Source organism: Etheostoma cragini, chromosome 22 (genome assembly GCF_013103735.1).
Source record: "Etheostoma cragini isolate CJK2018 chromosome 22, CSU_Ecrag_1.0, whole genome shotgun sequence".
In the NCBI taxonomy this organism is placed as follows: domain Eukaryota; kingdom Metazoa; phylum Chordata; class Actinopteri; order Perciformes; family Percidae; genus Etheostoma; species Etheostoma cragini.
In genome coordinates, this window is record NC_048428.1 from 20,108,774 (window position 1) to 20,119,045 (window position 10,272).

The window sequence follows — 10,272 nt, forward strand, 5'->3', positions numbered from 1 at the left end:
CATTTTATTTTTATTTAAACAGCTGAGCTTATACTGTATTTATGAAGCAGGTGAAGAAACCTGTTAATTATTTATTCAATTGATTTTGCTGAAATTCACTGAAATTGCTGGTTGCAATAAAACTACTTGTGACATGTCATATTTGGCTTTGACTTTGACTGAACATTTGTGGAAACAATATTGGGATATATATCCTATATTAATATTCAGCCTAAATATATCGGGATATGACTTTTGGTCCGTATCGCCCAGCCCTAATTGAGATCACGATTAATTATCACGATTACTGTTAATTTTAACCAATACAAATTTTATTGTCACATATAACTGCTTTCACGTCCATATTGTGCTAGATTCCTCTTATGTTGAAGTTGTATGTTACTATAGCAGAGTAACCAGCGGAAACGCTGGTACAAATACAGGTTTGCCTCTCATGCTTAACAATATACAGCTGTGTTAATAATAATTAAAACTGTGGACTGGCGGCCGCTGTGTCTTTCCATGTTGCTGGGAGCCGTGTGTGAGTGAATGGGGTCTGGGCTGCGCGGATGGTAAGAGGAGAGATCCAAACACAGGCACGGCTTTACAGAAAAAATGGGTCATTTAACGCAAAATTAAACCATATCCATATAAACAACATAGCTTCGTTTGTGGAGAGGCAGCGATGCGAGGACATTGATGCACCGGTGTGACCTAGGAAAAATGCTGCTAGCACCCTAGAGCCCTGCGAGCTAACAGACACTAACTAGCACCCTAGAACCCTGCGAGCTAACAGACACTAACTAGCACCCTAGAACCCTGCGAGCTAACAGACACTAACTAGCACCCTAGAACCCTGTGAGCTAACAGACACTAACTAGCACCCTAGAACCCTGCGAGCTAACAGACACTAACTAGCACCCTAGAACGCTCAGAGATAACTGTTGTCTAAAAAACAATACAGACTGGACACAATGTTGCGTTTACTGGTAAACTGGTAAACCTTGTGACCAACGTATGACTGCTATCTGTTGTGGAATTTTCCTCACGTTACTCTGTCCTCTGTGACTGTCTACATCTAGAAACTAAGCTTCCTTGTGCAGGGAACAACTCTGACTGGCTCACTGGATCAGACAGTGGTTTACGGAGCGGTAGATGGGCTTTGCAAAAAAAACAGACCATTTTCTTAAAAACGGAATGAACGGAATGATGCATTTAAAAATTTACTTGATCACGCAAATTTGATTGTGCAAAGCCATGATGATCATGGTTAAAATTTGATTAATTGTGAAGCCCTAGTGGCCAGCACGAATTTTGTATTTCAATGGGAAAAACGTTTTATGATAACAGCACGATTACAGTAGGGAGCAGTATTGAAAGACCGAAAAATCGCATGCGGAGGTGGGTCGGGGTGGAGGATGAGTCAATCAACACAGGACTTTCACCATGGAGCCCGGAGATCGCGTACCGCGTTTGACGGTTCCTTCCGTCCCGCGTGTCATTTCCTTGTTGTTGCGTCCCCCGGAGACCACGGATCATGTCGCGGCGGCTGTTGTTGTAATTGTCTACCGTGTGTGTCATTTCATTTCCCCGTTGTTGCGTCCCCATGGAACGTAGATCGTTTCACGGTGTATTTATTTTTAAATCTTAAATATAACACTATACTGATATTGCCTGATCCATCCCTCTCTGTAATTTTTGTTTTATTTTTTGTAAATTCTATTGTAATAATTAACAGTATTTGTATATGTATCACCGTCCTTTCTATTTTTATTCTTTATATATTAAGTGAGTGTTGTACTTTGAGAGCAAAGATTAACCGGAGTCAAATTCCTTGTTTGTGTGTGCCAATCTGGCCAATAAAGCTGATTCTGAGAATCAATAGTAAAACTCTTATACTTCTACTTCACTGCAGCTCCCAATGCACTCGATTGAACATACAGTACCTTGCTATGACAACCATTGTCATTGCAAGAGAAAATAAAATGGCTCCCTGTCTAAATACACAAAGCAGGTGTTGTGTACAAGGTCATCCTTAAACTGCTCAGAGAACATACAGCAGCAAAAGAAGCACACTCAAACACAGAACAAAAGAATTTGAGTTTTTTTCTTTCTTTTTTTAAATTCACATCCACTTTAAACAATATACATTTGTGCAGTTTATTTTTTAAACAGGACCAAGGTGAAGTTGGAGGGGCACACTAGGGGTTACCAATCAAATTACAAAAGTGTAATATTGATGACCAAGATTACTGGGATTTGCATTTGCATCTTCTTGGCCGAATGTTGGTGATGAAATGGGACGTCATGTGTTGTGTAGTATTGTGTGTGCCATGTGATGCACTTGTAAACAGTTCCAAATGAAAATATTGAAAAAAAACTTTTTATGGATGATAATATTGCCAATGTGACTTTTTAAGCCCAAAACCAAGATCTAATTTAACGGGGTTCTCCAGTGATTTGGTAAAGCATTTCAATGCTATAGGAGACTTTAAATAAAAGAATGGACAAAATCAATGCAGCACATACTGAGATATCCTGATTTTTAGTTCTTAGAATTGTCCACCTCCAAAACCAGTGAATCCTATATTTACCATCCATCCATCCATCCATCCGCCTATCCGGGCTCGGGTCGCGGGGGCAGTAGCTCCAGCAGGGGACCCCAAACTTCCCTTTCCCGAGCCACATCAACCAGCTCCGACTGGGGGATCCCGATGCGTTCCCAGGCCGGGTTGGAGATATAATTCCTCCACCTAGTCCTGGGTCTTCCCTGAGGACTACTCCCAGCTGGACGTGCCTGGAACACCTCCCTAGGGAGGCCCCCAGGAGGCATCCTTACCAGATGCTTGAACAGCCTCAACTGGGTCCTTTCTGTAATACAAATTGGTAAATTAAGCCCACCTCATTTAAATCCCACACACAGTTTAAAAATTTAGGAGACTAGGCTATTTTTAGTCTCAAGATCAAGCCAATATATCGATTTGGAATTCTTTAGAGGGCCAAAGTCATGGCGCCATCTCATAGATAGCATCTGTTCCACTAGTGTCTCACTAACTCAATGCAATCTCTTATTCAGCATATCTTTCTTTGTTTACTGCATATTGTAAGTCAAATCGAGATCCATTTTTGCAGCTTTAGTAAGAAATTGAAAAATAAATTATGATTTTTACAAGGTTAAACAATGTTTACCTTTTAAACACAGCTCCCTGTCGTAATTTCATTCGTCCATATCCATTAAAACTAACACTCTAAATACATGCTTTCAACTTTCTGTTGTGGTGTTTAAGTTTTGCTAAGATATTCAATCAAGGTATAGAAAACCAAAATTAAGGCTGTGTGTGTGGGAATACTTATGTTGTTGCAGTTTGAGAGTTGTTAGGTGTTTGTAATGTATTAAGTGTGAACTATGGAGGCGGTTGTATCTTATATATATGTGGGGGACTGGTCCAAGCTTCTCCTTGGAGTCTTTATGGGTTGTTAGCTTCATTTTATAAATTATTCTGTGCATTGGACAGAGAATCTCCTTGGACCAATGGTACACAAATATGTTAATTGATTTCCAACCAAATTTAATTGACTTTGCAATCAATCCTGGGATTTTACACCTCACACCACAGACATCGTTTTCATCTTTGAAGACGCCTCTTTGGCAGATCTACTCAAGACTATTTCCTCCATCAAAATTGACTCAAATTGTGGGAGCCCTAACAACTGCTTTTAAAGGGAAGGAAAGAGGCAATGTGATTGGTCATGACTGATATTAGCCTCTATAACTGCCACGAGTCATGTGTTCCACCTCACTGTCTCCGGCAGTGCTGCCATTACACCCCACACCTCTTGACCGCACTCTGAGCTGTGCATCAATCTTGAGCCTAAGGAGACTCAGGTTCCATTAACACTGCAAGTAAAATTGTCTCAATTGTGATAATTATGTTTCACGGACGTCTTGTTTGCTCCCCCGTTCCCACTAATATCTGCACACAGACAGGGTTATTTTTTCCGATCAGGACAACATAGCCGCATCCAAAACTTGATCCGACAAATGACAAGTAGATAGAATGTTCTAAGTAAGGCGTTACAATTATGAAATTTAAGCTGGCAATTAATTGTCATAGAAATAGTAGCGTATAACATAGTGAATACAAATAATACATTTATTTCATTTTTCTGTTCATGTTATGCCACACATTGGTGCTGTTCCATTTGGCTTTGAAACTAGGCCTAAATCTATATGTTATTTATTTTAATGGCCATCAAAATGGCAAAGGTGTGTCAATTAATCTTTGAAATGGTTGCTGAAACACTGCTTCACCTCTCCCTCTGCTTATTATTTTTCCTTTATTTTAAATAGCTTGTTCTAAAACAGTTGTGTTGGCCGACTTAATGTATATAAAAAAATAAAAAAGGGGTGCTGATGCGATGCAAATCTTTCAACTCTTAAAACACCCTGTTTCCATCAACACATTTTGACGTGAATAATATAATTAAGAAAGCTGGGTGGATGTGACCACTCCAGCTTTACCCAGAACTGCCAAACGCAGTGCTAGGGCAAGGACTCTATTAAGGGCTAAACTAAGAGATCCAATATGGAGACCTCTCTGCCATCATCTTGCTTTGGAAAGCAACTAATACAGCAGATCAGACAGCAGTACAATCTAGCAGCCAAGCACTCTTTTTAATGTTTTTTTTTTTGCCATGACATTGGAACGTTGCTCAGATAGACAGCTTATTTACACAGCTGATAGAAAACTGCATTGCACCTACTTTACTTCATAGTTGTTGCCACATTGGTAACATTGTCTATCAATTCTGTTCAAATGATCACAATTAGCTCAAGTAATTGCGGCAGGCGTACTGGATTCTCAACATGAGCAAATCATAGGCATATTTGACTGTATCTTAATTCAACCCATGTTTGAAGACACATTATGTAACTGGAATGTGGTCTAAACAAGTGGGAAAAGAACTTCAAAAATCAATATCATTATTTTCTTCCCACTGCATCACTGTCAGGTCATATTGTCAGTTACAGGTTCACATACCAGAAAGACAGACATCCAAATAATATACAAGCTGGAAATTGTTGTAGACTGCAAACTGTTGCAGGCCTTAGGGGTATACTCAGAAAGAATTGCAGCCTTAACCAGCCCAGTGGAGAGCCCCAAGTGCCCTTTAAGGTTTTTGATCACCAACCGGTTGGCGGTAGAAAGGATGTCTTACATTACTGTGTGTTATCTGAACATATGTACATGGTGCAGTTGAGTCTCTATTACAAACTGACACTTTAATGTTCCGTGAGGTTTTACAATGGATGCCTTCTTCACTACCCCATGCTGACCAAGACTAACGTGCCAAGTGCTGCTACACAATACATTTTAACATTATATATACGATCTCCTTCATTCACATACACACTGATTCCAGATAGCTAGTTCAGCTGAACAAAAAGAAAAGATAAACAAGTTTCCTTTGTTACGTTATGCATGGCAATTCTAAGAACTTGTTTGTGCAACTTTCCACAATTATTTGTTGCAATCTTTGAACAAGATCTGCAAGGGGCTCAGTGCTACACCTTCGCTCTAAAGGAGCCAGTTGAGATGGTTCTCAGGTATCCATCCTCCACTGGGAGGTATCCTGAGTGTACAAATGGAAAGAGAGGCTGTTAAAAGCCCATAGCACTGGATGGATTATGTTTTATATCCCATCTAGGCCAGGGATACACTAGGATCTTTAAGAAGGGCTACAGGATCTACCTAGGGAGAAAGCACAACGCATTCCTGGATAAGCACTGAAAAGTGGATGGATGGATGGATAAAATCAATAGCTTTTATCAACAATTCAACATTGTATGCTTTGTATTTTTCCTATATACATTATGTTATACTTTCTAAGCGTACTATCTTATCAATAGTTTTAGAAAACATGTTATGTACAAATTACATTCATATCTGCTACTGGTGATTTATGCCCACAGCCAACTGTTACTGCCAGCGCAGAGAGTAGTGTGTTTCATGTAGCAAGGCAAAGAGCGAGTGGTGCGGGATGGTTGATATGTGTGTAATTCATCAGACTCGTGCAGGAGAGTAGAATTTGTGTCAAAGATTGTGTTTGCGATTAACCGCAAACACAATCTTTCTCCAACCTTCACCGGTTGTTTTATCTATAACCAGTGGTGGGCTGTCAGGGCCATCAGGGCCTACTCTAATGGCCCTGTCAAAATCAAAAATGTATTTTTTCACAATTAAATTAATGTGTGTCGAAAAATCAATTACTTTTTCAGTACGTTACGATTATATTTCCAGAAAGAATATAGTAGCTGGATTTTCTATGTCATCTAAACGCATCACAGCTCCGTGGACCAGCACTAGTAGGATTGCTAACCCTTCATTGAAGCTGCCATTTCCCATTTGATTATAGCTCTGTGTGACGTGTGTATCAGCCAATCAAATTTTGATGTGTAATGACAGAACGCCCCAGGGGCCATATCCCCCGCTGACGTCATTAAAGCTTGAACCTTTTAGCGGGTTGTGAGTAAACCAAAGTGAACTAGCTATAGCCGCTGCCTTCACACCTCCTAACGATCCCGTTTACGATTTCCTTCATGTGCCTTTTTTAAGGCGATCGTTTGGAGAGAAGAAAGACATTATTTTAAGAGGAAGACCTATACCTAAGCTGGATGGGCCGACCAAGGCTGGGAAAGGTTTTGTGCGGCACTTCACTGAGGGTAACAAGCTATTTTGCTGGCCGTGTTTGCTTCTTGATACCAGTCAGGGAACGTGGAACACCACAGGTTTTAACAACCTTAATAGCTTTACCAAGGCAGCTAGCAAACATCAGGCATCCGAGCGACACCTCACGATGGTGGTACATTTGAAGACCTTTGGTGAGTCCAATGAGAGAGTGAGAAAAAACGGGAACATCTGGAAGAATTCAAAATGATCTCATAAGTGCTGTAGCTGAGGTGCTAAATGATGCCATCAAAAAAGAGATCAACAACACCTAGGTTGTCGCAGTTATAGTGGGCGAGACCACATTTGTATTGGTATTGTTTGGGTATAGATGGTGATGCTTTGTTGATGTGCTTTAAGATGTTTATTGCACAGTGCTGTGCGTGTGTGCTGTGGTTGTTTGATTTTTCGGTCGTTAAAGAAAGCTCTGACTGAAACCCCACGGTACGCTAATGTCTAGAACCATGCCTTGCCCATAGTTTACTTAGAATACTCTTTGCCACAGTCTTTCACTAACTGGAGACACAGATGTTCTGAACTCTCTGAAGTAAATTAAGAAAGAGTTTGTTTTTTTAATATAAGTGTGTGCAGCAGTGCCCCCTTTAACCAGCAGCAGTAGCTTTAGTTCAATTTTCACTTTCAGTTGGACATTTCCATGAGAAGTTAATTGATTGTAGCCAGACCCAAATCAAGATGTTGGGTCTGGGAACACACCATTGGCGGGGCTCAATCCGAGGGGCGGGATTAACGGTTGTCTTTCAAATTCCCTCTGCATGCTATAGGATAGCGCTACAACCAGCTAGAGTAACTGAGAAGTTGACGTAGACAGAGCGCCAATAGCAGCAGTCATCTTCTTTGTTTTCACGTAGCGGGTAAATCATGCAGAATCGTTGCAACACTGCCGTCATTAAGTTAAGCCCGCCCAACGACTTTATACACGATGTAATTGGCCTGACTAGAGTTTGGTTATTCCAGCTCCAGCCAACGGAGAGTTGCTAGATGACCCTGGCTGCAGATTACATTTGCTGCCGCAAAGGTAGCAAAGGTGCGTCTCGATTTCTAGGATAAATTGATTGTGCCAGTGCTGTTTTCCCTTACTGCAGTTTATCTTTCTTCGTTGTTGCCTTGGACACTTTTTGTCCATAGCTACTGTATATATTTCTGAAAAATTTAAAAAGGATTTGTACTTGGCATATCTTTGATTTATTGGCGTTTTCTAATGTCAAATCACTGAATCGATATGTAGCATGGCTTTTAGTTATGACTCAGCATTTTCTGTTGCTCTTTGTTACAGATTTACAGTATAAAACAATAAGGAAATAAAGTTGCTTTCTTAAACGCCAATACAAGTTATGCCTTGTGTTTTTTGGAAAGCATTACTCTGTTAGCTAACTGTCCAGGTTTAAAGAGGCAACTCATTGCAAGGACAGTATAACAAATATTGTGGACAATTCCAAATACTTGTCATTTAACATAATGTGGGGTTTTGCAGAATCAATACTAACATTCTTCTGTGACAGTTTGGTTGCAAGACTTCTCGACATCCTTTGTTACTTTTCTTTGCCAGGTTGTCTTGTAAAAGATGAGACGTGGCTGATATTAAATAAAAAGGTTAAAATCCGTCCAAATGTAGACATTTGCATTGTCCATGCAAGTGAATGGCAGCCTGCTCCTTTTGGAAAGTGTTCAAAGGGAAATTTTGTCATTCTGGACTTAAACTCTGCGACTCTGGGATGTGTGTGTTCTTACCCCAGATGCTTTGGGATCTTTGTGCTTTTCTGCGGGCCCGAGGTCGGACCTTTTAAAGTCAACATATGTACAGTATGGAGAAACAGAGCTGTTGTGTCAAATTCGCTGGGCTTACAAAGTTTACTTTAGTTCATCTTTATCGTAACTAAATCCACAAAACTATTACTCCAGGCTTGAATAATAATGAAAATATCCTTATCTAACATTGTGACTACCCATGTGTGTGTTTGCTTCATGCTCAAACTTGTCCATGTATGAATACTTAATATGGAGGACACTGGTGTTCTTCCCTTTCTTTCCTTTCTGCATGTGGTGACCCACATTTGATTTTATTTGTTATTAGTCATCAAGTGGATTTTGCGTTACATAAATTCTTTTTGTGGAAAACTGTGTGCATGGACAGACTGCATGCGGCAAATGTGGTGGGAGGCTATTATAAATAAAACCATTCATCTTTTTTTACCAAACAATTCTTTGCTTTACGGAAGTGCTTGTGCCTCACTCTTTGGGTTTGACATCATACATGTGGTTGGTTCCTTTTGTTTACCCACGATTCCCTAAACGAGTCTAATATGTAAGGCTTTGACGCTGACATGCGACAGAAATGTCTCCTTCTACAGGTTTTTCATTTTCTAATTCTGTCATTCCCCTCAACCAATTTGCTGATGAACCATTATCACCACGTGCACATGGGGATATGAGGGGCTAATGTGTTCAGTTACTATACAGTTCATCCAAAATAACATTATGACAAGAACCCTTGGTACAACATTGTAGAGTATCCAACCTGTTACCTACCTGTGTTATGTATTTTTCTATGCTCCATGATTTCCCTTGAGGATTACATGGGAACAGTGTTGCCATGGCACAATTTGGAGAGGTTAAAGTACATGAAATGAAATGATTATGGATTCTGAGGCCTATTCCTATGGTATTTTGTGGAAAACAAAGACATGCAATAGCAGATCCAATTTCACCGTCTGGCTTTAAAAGAAAAGAAAAAAATAGTGTGTAGGTGTATTTGTCTGTGAAATGTTTACATGTAGATTTATTTTTGTGTCTTAATATTTCAAGACACATGTAGGTGGAAAACCTATTTGAACTATAAAAATAGTCAATTATGTATTTGGTCAAACAAGTATATGTCAGTCCTAATTTACTAACCTTTACAACATATTCTACAGATACGTAGAATGCAGATTTTGCCTGAAGAATATATGCTTTTTAACAGAATAATAAAGCATGATAACCGAACATTACTTAAGGGCGGAACTGTTATAGCTCCAGGCAATTCAATGATGATAACCTTAAGTCCAACCTCTCAAAAGATCCACTTTCCTTCCATGGCAACCTTGCCTTCTGCCAGATAGAGGAAGATTAAAAAAACACATTTTATCATCACCACAATGTGATGCTGTAAGCGGCCAGTTACATCTTCTAATTCTAACCCTTGATTCATTAAAAGCCAAAACATTCAATTTTAAACAGTCTAGTTAGAAGCCACCATTACCTCATCAGAACTGTATTGTTCCCATAAAAGGACAGTAGACAATACAATCAATGAATATATTGTAAAATACCTGGACAATGTCTTTCCACTAATATGACTTTACACTTACGGGACACCTTTCATCCTCTAGAAGGAAAAAGAAAACGGCAAAGTTACCCCTTTTGTTCAACATTTCCTCTCGGGGTGTGACAGAAGAACAACACCATCATTCAGCATGTATACACGCAGTAAGACTTGTACACAGTCAAGCCAAATAGCTGCACATAAGGCAAAAAGGAAGCCTAGTAACAAATGGTAAAATTCTAA